Source organism: Arachis stenosperma, chromosome 5, assembly GCF_014773155.1.
Source record: "Arachis stenosperma cultivar V10309 chromosome 5, arast.V10309.gnm1.PFL2, whole genome shotgun sequence".
NCBI lineage: Eukaryota > Viridiplantae > Streptophyta > Magnoliopsida > Fabales > Fabaceae > Arachis > Arachis stenosperma.
The window spans coordinates 124,313,661-124,323,530 of NC_080381.1; the positions used below are offsets into that span (position 1 = coordinate 124,313,661).

General features: G+C 39.5%; 1 non-coding gene across 1 annotated transcript; it reads left to right on the forward strand.

The window, feature by feature from the left end:
• Window positions 1–9,034: 9,034 nt before the first annotated feature.
• On the forward strand, window positions 9,035–9,138 carry LOC130984427 (small nucleolar RNA R71). Its single transcript, XR_009088365.1, has one exon. It is a non-coding gene; the product is annotated as a small nucleolar RNA R71 (small nucleolar RNA).
• The last annotated feature ends 732 nt before the right edge of the window (window positions 9,139–9,870 follow it).

The following is a 9,870-nucleotide window of genomic DNA, read 5'->3' on the forward strand; positions in this document are numbered from 1 at the left end:
CAACAAACAAGCCGAATTGAAAAGAGGCACCCCTAGATTAGTTATTAATTATAAGCCTCTAAACCAAGCTCTACAGTGGATTAGGTATCCGATTCCAAACAAAAAATATTTGTTAAATAGACTAAACTCAGCAAGCATTTTTTCAAAATTTGACATGAAATCTGGGTACTGGCAAATCCAGATTAGCGAGGTGGATAGATACAAAATGGCATTCACAATACCTTTCGATCAGTACAAATGGAATGTGATGCCTTTTGGCCTAAAAAATGCCCCATCCGAATTCCAAAAAATCATGAATGATATTTTTAATCCTTTTTCCGATTTTGCCATCGTCTATATAGACGATGTGCTAATTTTTTTTCAATCTTTGCATGATCATTTTAAACATGTGAAAGCTTTTATGCACACTATCAAACATAATGATCTAGCTGTTTCTAAATAAAAATTTAGTTTATTCCAAACTAAAATCCATTTCCTTGGTCTCATGATTCACCAGAAAACAATTACACCCATTGACAGGGCTATCCAATTTGCGGATAAATTTTCTGATCACATTTTGAAAAAGAATCAACTCCAAAGGTTCTTTAACTGCATAAATTATGTAGCCAATTTTATTCCAAATCTAAGTACCCTTATCAAACCTCTCCATGAGCGTCTAGGGAAAAAACTCCTTCCGTCGACAGATACCCATACAAAGATTGTCAAACAACTCAAACTTAGTGTCAAGCAACTCCCTTGTCTTTACCTCCCTGTTCCACAGGCTTTCAAAATTGTTGAGACGGATGCTTCAGATCTGGGTTATGGTGGCATCCTAAAATAACAACTTAATAATAAAGAGTGCATCATTGCATTTAAATTCAAGCATTGGAATGCATCCCAACAGAATTATTCGACCATAAAAAATGAAGTTTTGGCAATTGTTTTATGTATTTCAAAATTTCAATCTGATTTACTAAACTAAAGTTTCTGGTCAGAGTAGATTGTAAGTCTGCCAAAGATATTTTACAAAAAGATATAAAAAAATCTTGTATCCAAATACATATTTGCTCGCTGACAAGCAATTTTAAACATTTTTTATTTCGAAATTGAATACATTCAAGAAATCTCAAACTCTCTTCCTGATTACCTTACCCGTGAATATTTGTAGGGAAAGTTGCCACATGCATAAAAGGACAACATTAGCCTCTGTTAGAGGTAAGGGCATCTGTCTAGCCCTACCAGGGCCAAGTAAAAAATCAGGGTCAAGCACCCCAACTGGGTCATCCACCCAACAACAGACCCGAATAACCCAAGAGCCAACTGAGTCATCTACTTAGATCACAAAAAATATAGTTGAGTCATCTACTCAACCTCCAAGTAGCCAAACGGCAAAACAAACAAAGGCAGACTATGCTCTTCCAATCCAAACTTTGTTGGCCTTACAAAATGTAGGTCTCTCCAAACTTCATAAAAAATCCTGGGCTGATATATGTGACAGCTCAGATGATGATGAAATCGACCTAACCAAACTTTTGTCACAAATAGCAGCCCAAAAAATCATATGTAATAACCCAAAAAGTAAAACAATTACCAAAACAAAATTACCCCAATCAATTCAGACCCAACCCCTAAATATCCAACCAAAACCACAATCCACATACATTTCAAAAAATAAATTCTCATCTGTCCTCTTAATGGAACGCAAATTTTGGGAAAAATCACCTTTTAAGGTAATCCCTAAAGTCTTCCCACAAGGATTCCATTTTAGACCAACAGCTCTAAACAAAACCAGACAATTTTATGAATTTATACTAGTGGATTCAGATTCAGTCTCGGTAAAATACTACAAAGACCACAAAGATACCACCAACATAACCCATTCAACCATTCAAATATTAAAAGTGCTAACCCCTACCCAATTTGGAAAAAACTCAAATAATACCAAGAAATTTTTCCAACCTTTTGACCCAATAGGATATTCTTATTGGGATTACGTGGACGTCTGGACAAGAGTATTTTGGTTACAAAATAACCAGAATAGACATTCCTGACTCATCTACTTCAAGAAAAATACCAATTATCATTTTTCAAACTGGTTTATCCAATGGTAGAATTATTTTGGCCTATTACCAGAGATCTTGCCACCACCTACTGATGAGGGGTTCAAAATTTTCACTAAAAAATTTGACCAACAAGAAATAAGCATCCCTGTGGTTCTTAAATTTTTTTTCTACATTTTCACTAGCCTGGATATTCTCATGGCAATACAGGTATGGCAAACAGGAGCATCCAAAGGCACCACCAATGCTTCAAAGAAATGCCTATGTTAAATGGTGGTCTCAGTTCGATGCAACCATGTCTCACCCAGACAAAGTTCGAAAATGGTCCAGCGAACACCCTAAGTTCGTCAAGACATTTGATCATGAAGAGTCAATATTCCTCAATCCAAAAGCCCAAATTGCTGTAGCCCTATGATGAGCGGATAATTTATACGCTTTTTGGCATTGTTTTTAGTAGGATTAAGTTAGTTTTTAGTATATTTTTATTAGTTTTTAGTTAAAATTTACTTTTCTGGACTTTACTATGAGTTTGTGTGTTTTTCTGTGATTTCAGATATTTTCTGGCTGAAATTGAGGGACCTGAGCAAAAATCTGATTCAGAGACTGAAAAGGACTGCAGATGCTGTTGGATTTTGACCTCCCTGCACTCGAAGTGGATTTTCTGGAGCTACAGAGGCCCAATTGGCGCGCTCTCAACGGCGTTGGAAAGTAGACATCCTGGGCTTTCCAGAAATGTATAATAGTCCATACTTTGCCCGAGATTTGATGGCCCAAACCGGCGTTCTAAATCAGCTCAAAACTGCCCAGCGTTTAATGCCGGAACTGGCACAAGAATGGGAGTTAAACGCCCAAACTGGCACAAAAGCTGGCGTTTAACTCCAAGAAGAGTCTCTACACGAAAATGCTTCAATGCTCAGCCCAAGCACACACCAAGTGGGCCCGGAAGTGGATTTTTATGTCATTTACTTATCTTTGTAATTCTTAAGCTACTAGTTCCCTATAAATAGGAGCTTTTGCTATTGTATTTGATATCTGGGTAGCTATCTTTAGTCTTATGCTATCTTAGATCATGGGGCTGGCCTCACGGCCATGCCTAGACCTTGTTCTTATGTATTTTCAACGGTGGAGTTTCTACACACCATAGATTAAGGTGTGGAGCTCTGTTGTACCTCGAGTATTAATGCAATTACTATTGTTCTTCTATTCAATTCAGCTTGTTCTTATTCCAAGATATTCATTCGTACCCAAGAACATGATGAATGTGATGATTATGTGACGCTCATTGGTGGACGAAATTGTGATCCTTATTCTTTAAGTTGCACTCCTTGTAAAATTATAGAATTTAAAATTGGCACGAGTGAACACAACTCCGTTCAACTAACCAGCAAGTGTACTGGGTCGTCCAAGTAATAAATCTTACGCGAGTAAGGGTCGATCCCACAGAGATTGTTGGTATGAAGCAAGCTATGGTCACCTTGTAAATCTCAGTTAGGCAGATAAAATTATGGAATTTAGAAAATCAAATAATATAAAGAAATAATAAAAGGGATACTTATGCAGATTCATTAGTGGGGATTTCAGATAAGCGAGTGGAGATACTGTATGCTTAGGGACGCCTGTTATCCTCCTGCTTCAACTCAATCCTTCTTACTCCTTTCCATGGCAAGCTGTGTATAGGGGTTCACCGTTCGACGATGGCTACTTTCTATCCTCACGGGAAAATGGTCCTCTGCGGCTGTCACTCGCATGGCTAATCGTCTGGAGGCATCACCTGGCCGAAGGCTACATCCCATCCTCGCAGTGAAAACTACGCTCACGCGCTCTGTCACAGCACGACTAATCACTGGTTGGTTCCCGCGCCTACTGGAATAGAATCCCTTGATTCTTTTGCGTCTGTCACTAACGCCCAGCACTTGCGAGTCTGAAGCACGTCACAGTCATTCATTACCAGAATCCTACTCGGAATACCACAGACAAGGTTAGACCTTCCGGATTCCCAGGATCCTACTCGGAATACCACAGACAAGGTGAGACTTTCCGGATCCTCATAAATGCCGCCATCTATCTAGCTTATACCACGAAGATTCTGTTGGGGAATCTAAGAGATACACATTCAAGCTCTGTTGCATGTAGAACGGAAGTGGTTGTCAATCACGCGCGTTCATAGGTGAGAATGATAATGAGGGTCATATAATCATCACATTCATCATGTTCTTGGGTGCGAATGAATATCTTGGAATAAGAATAAGATAGAATTGAATAAAAGAAAATAGAATTGCATTAATACTTGAGGTACAGCAGAGCTCCACACCCTTAATCTATGGTGTGCAGAAACTCCACCGTTGAAAATACATAAGTAAAAGGTTCAGGCATGGCCGAATGGCCAGCCCCCATGATCTGAGAACTATCCGTCCAGAGATGTCAAATACATTAGTCAAATGTTCTATTTATAATAAACTAGCTCCTAGGGTTTACATGAGTAAGTATTTGATGCATAAATCCACTTCCGGGGCCCACTTGGTGTATGTTTGGGCTGAGCTTGATCAATCCACGAGCTGAGACTTCTCTTGGAGTTGAACTCCGAGTTATGACGTGTTTTGGGCGTTCAACTCCGGATCATGACGTTTTTCTGGCGTTTAACTCCAGACAGCAACATGTACTTGGCGTTCAACGCCAAGTTACGTCATCAATTTCCGAATAAAGTATGGACTATTATATATTGCTGGAAAGCCCTGGATGTCTACTTTCCAACGCCGTTGAGAGCGCGCCAATTGGAGTTCTGTAGCTCCAGAAAATCCACTTTGAGTGCAGGGAGGTCAGATTCCAACAGCATCAGCAGTCCTTTTGTCAGCCTTTTTCAGAGTTTTGCTCAAGTCCCTCAATTTCAGCCAGAAATTACCTGAAATCACAGAAAAACACACAAACTCATAGTAAAGTCCAGAAATGTGAATTTAACATAAAAACTACTGAAAACATCCCTAAAAGTAGCTTGAACTTACTAAAAACTACCTAAAAACAATGCCAAAAAGCGTATAAATTATCCGCTCATCACAACACCAAACTTAAATTGTTGCTTGTCCCCAAGCAACTGAAAATAAAATAGGATAAAAAGAAGAGAATATACTATAAATTTCAGAATATCAATGACTATTAATTATAATTAGATGAGCGGGACTTGTAGCTTTTTGCTTCTGAATAGTTTTGGCATCTCACTTTTTCCTTTGAAGTTCAAAATGATTGGCTTCTCTAGGAACTTAGAATTTCGGATAGTGTTATTGATTTTCCTAGTTAAGCATGTTGATTCTTGAACACAGCTACTAATGAGTCCTGGCCGTGGCCCTAAGCACTTTGTTTTCCAGTATTACCACCGGATACATAAATGCCACAGACACATAACTGGGTGAACCTTTTCAGATTGTGACTCAGCTTTGCTAGAGTCCCCAGTTAGAGGTGTCCAGAGCTCTTAAGCACACTCTTTTTGTTTTGGATCACGACTTTAACCACTCAGTCTCAAGCTTTTCACTTGGACCTTCATGACACAAGCATATGGTTAGGGACAGCTTGATTTAGCCGCTTAGACCTGGATTTAATTTCCTTGGGCCTTCCTATCCATTGATGCTCAAAGCCTTGGATCCTTTTTACCCTTGCCTTTTGGTTTTAAGGGCTATTGGCTTTTTCTACTGCTCCTTCTTTTTTTTTTTTGCCATTTTTTTTCTTTTTTTTTTTGCAAGCTTTCTTTTTCACTGCTTTTTCTTGCTTCAAGAATCAATTTCATGATTTTTCAGATCATCAATAACATTTCTCCTTGTTCATCATTCTTTCAAGAGCCAACAGTTTTAACATTCATAAACAACAAGATAAAAAATATGCATTGTTCAAGCATTCATTCAGAAAACAAAAAGTATTGTCACCACATCAATATAATTAAATTAAATTCAAGGATAAATTCGAAATTCATGTACTTCTTATTCTTTTGAATTAAAACATTTTTCATTTAAGAGAGGTGAAGGATTAATGGATTTTATTCATAGCTTTAAGGCATGGTTACATACTAATGATCATGAAATAAAGACACAAAACATAGATAAACATAATATTAAAAACCGAAAAACAGAAAGAAATAAAGAACAAGGAATGAATCCACCTTTAGTGGCGTCTTCTTCTTGAAGGACCAATGATGTTCTTAAGCTCTTCTATGTCTCTTCCTTGCCTTTGTTGCTCCTCCCTCATTGCCCTTTGATCTTCTCTTATTTCTTGGAGAATGATGGAGTGCTCATGATGTTCCACCCTTAGTTGCTTCCAATATTTGTGTGGAGGACAACTTATCCCCTGAGGTATCTCAGGGATCTCTTGATTTGCAGCCACATGTTCTACCACTGAGCTATGACGGCTTTATATGAGTCTTTCCATCTCCCAAGACTCAGAGGTGGAAGCTTTTGTCTTCCCTTTTTTTTTTTTTTTGAATGTCTCTGGCCTTAGGTGCCATTAATGGTTATGGAAAGGCAAAAAGCTATGCTTTTACCACACCAAACTTAGAAAATTGCTCGCCCTCGAGCAAGAGAAGAAAGAAAAGATGAAGAAGAAGAAGAAGAGATGGAGGAGATGGAGGGATGTGTGTATTCGGCTATATGGGTGGGTTTGGGTGGGAAAGAGTTTTGAATTTTGAAGGTGAGTGGGGAAGAGTGGATAGAAGTGAGTGGTGAATGAAGAACAGAAGGGATGACCATGAATGGAGAGAGAGAGGGCGAGGTAGGTGGGGATCCTGTGGGGTCCACAGATCCTGAGGTGTCAAGGAATTCCATCCCTGCACCAAATAGGCATGTAAAATGCCTTCGTGCATCATTCTGGCGTTTAAACGCCCATTGGTGCACATTCTGGGCGTTCAACGCCCATGTAAAGCATGTTTCTGGCGTTGAATGCCAGTTTCATGCTTGTTACTGGCGTTCAGCGCCAGTTTTTCCTCTCTGGGCACATTCCTGGCGTTCAGCGCCAGAATGTTGCTTGTTTCTGGCGTTCAGCGCCAGAATGGTGCTCTGTTCTGGCGTTGAACGCCAGCCAGATGCATCTTACTGGCGTTGAACGCCAGCCCGTACGTCCTCCAGGGTGAAATTTTTTTCTTCTGCTGTTTTTGATTCTGTTTTTAATTTTTATGATTTTTTTGTGACTCCTCATGATCATGTACCTAATAAAACACAAAATAACAATAAAATAGAATAACATAAAATTAGATAAATAAAATTGGGTTGCCTCCCAATAAGCGCTTCTTTAATGTCAATAGCTTGACAGTGGCTCTCATGGAGCCACAAGGTGATCAGGTCAATGTTGGATAGTTGTCCACACCAAACTTAGAGTTTGGATATGGGATCTCAACACCAAACTTAGAGTTTGGTTGTGGCCTCACAACACCAAACTTAGAGTTTGACTGTGTGGGCTCTTCTTGACTCTGAACTGAGAGAAGCTCTTCATGCTTACTCTCTTCTGTCACAGAGGGATGGCCATGTGCCTTAAACACAAGGTAGTCCCCATTCAATTGAAGGACTAATTCACCTCTGTTGACATCTATCACAGCTCCTGCTGTGGCTAGGAAAGGTCTTCCAAGGATGATGCAATCATTCTCTTCCTTTCTAGTGTCTAAGATTATGAAGTCAGCAGGGATGTAAAGGCCTTCAACCTTTACTAGCACGTCCTCTACTAACCCATAAGCTTGTCTCAATGACTTGTCTGCCAGTTGTAATGAGAACAAGGCAGGTTGTACCTCAATGATCCCCAGCTTCTCCATTACAGAGAGTGGCATTAGATTTATCCCTGACCCCAGATCACACAGAGCTTTTTCAAAGATCATGGTGCCTATGGTACAAGGTATTAAGGATTTGCCAGGATCTTGTTTCTTTTGAGGTAGAATTTTCTGAATCCAAGTATCCAGTTTATTAATGAGCAAGGGAGGTTCACTTTTCCAAGTCTCATTACCAAATAACTTGGCATTCAGCTTCATGATAGCTCCTAAATATTGAGCAACTTGCTCTCCAGTTACATCTTCATCCTCTTCAGAGGAAGAATAGTCTTCAGAGCTCATGAATGGCAGAAGGAGATTTAATGGAATCTCTATGGTCTCTATATGAGCCTCAGATTCCTTTGGATCCTTAATAGGAAACTCCTTCTTGCTTGAGGGGCGTCCCAGGAGGTCTTCCTCACTAGGATTTTCGTCCTCCTCCTCCCTTGTGCATTCGGTCACTTTGATTATGTCAATGGCTTTGCACTCTCCTTTTGGATTCTCTTTTGTATTGCTTGGGAGAGTACTGAGAGGAGTTTCAATGACTTTTTTACTCAGCTGGCCCACTTGTGCCTCCAGATTTCTAATGGAGGATCTTGTTTCACTCATGAAACTGAAGGTGGCCTTTGACAGATCAGAGACTACATTGGCTAAATTAGAAGTGTTTTGTTCAGAATTCTCTGCCTGTTGCTGAGAAGATGATGGATATGGCTTGCTATTGCTCAGCCTATTGCGTCCACCATTGTTAAAACCTTGTTGAGGTTTTTGTTGATCCTTCCATGAGAAATTTGGATGATTTCTCCATGATGAGTTATAGGTGTTTCCATAAGGTTCACCCATGTAATTAACCTCTGCCATGGCAGGGTTCTCAGGATCATAAGCTTCTTCAGAAGCTGCCTCTCTAGTACTATTGGATGCATGTTGCCATCCATTCAGATTTTGAGAGATCATGTTGACCTGTTGAGTCAACACTTTGTTCTGAGCCAATATGGCATTCAGAGCATCAATTTCAAGAACTCCTTTCTTCTGAGGTATCCCATTATTCACGGAATTCCTCTCAGAGGTGTACATGAACTGGTTGTTTGCAACCATGTCAATGAGTTCTTGAGCCTCTTCAGGCGTTTTCTTCAGGTGAATAGATCCACCTGCAGAATGGTCCAATGACATTTTCGAAAATTCAGAAAGACCATAATAGAATATATCTAATATGGTCCATTCTGAAAACATGTCAGATGGACATCTTTTGGTCAGCTGCTTGTATCTTTCCCAAGCTTCATAGAGGGATTCACCATCTTTTTGTTTGAAGGTTTGAACATCTACTCTCAGCTTGCTCAGCTTTTGAGGAGGAAAGAATTTATCCAAGAAGGCAGTGACCAGCTTATCCCATGAGTCCAGGCTATCCTTGGGTTGTGAATCCAACCATATTCTAGCTCTGTCTCTTACAGCAAAAGGGAAAAGCATGAGTCTGTAGACTTCAGGATCAACTCCATTCGTCTTTACAGTCTCACAGATTTGCAAGAACTCAGTTAAGAACTGATAGGGATCTTCAGATGGAAGTCCATAGAACTTGCAGTTTTGTTGCATTAAGGCAACTAGCTGAGGTTTCAGCTCAAAGTTATTGGCTCCAATGGCAGGAATGGAGATGCTTCTTCCATCAAACTTGGACGTTGGCTTTGTGAAGTCACCAAGCATTCTCCTTGCATTATTATTATTTTCGGCTGCCATCTCCTTCTCTTGTTCGAAAATTTCTGAAAGGTTGTTTCTGGATTGTTGTAATTTAGCTTCTCTTAATTTTCTCTTCAAAGTCCTTTCAGGTTCTGGATCAATTTCAACAAGAGTGCCTTTATCCTTGTTCCTGCTCATATGAAAGAGAAGAAAACAAGAAAAGAAGAGGAATCCTCTATGTCACAGTATAGAGATTCCTTTATGTTAGTAGAAAAAGAAGGGGTAGAAGAATGAAGAATGGATTCGGATTTATGGATGAAGAGAGGTGAAGAGAAGTGTTAGTAATTAAATAATTAAATAGAAGAAGGAAAGAGAAGGGAAATTTCGAAAATAATT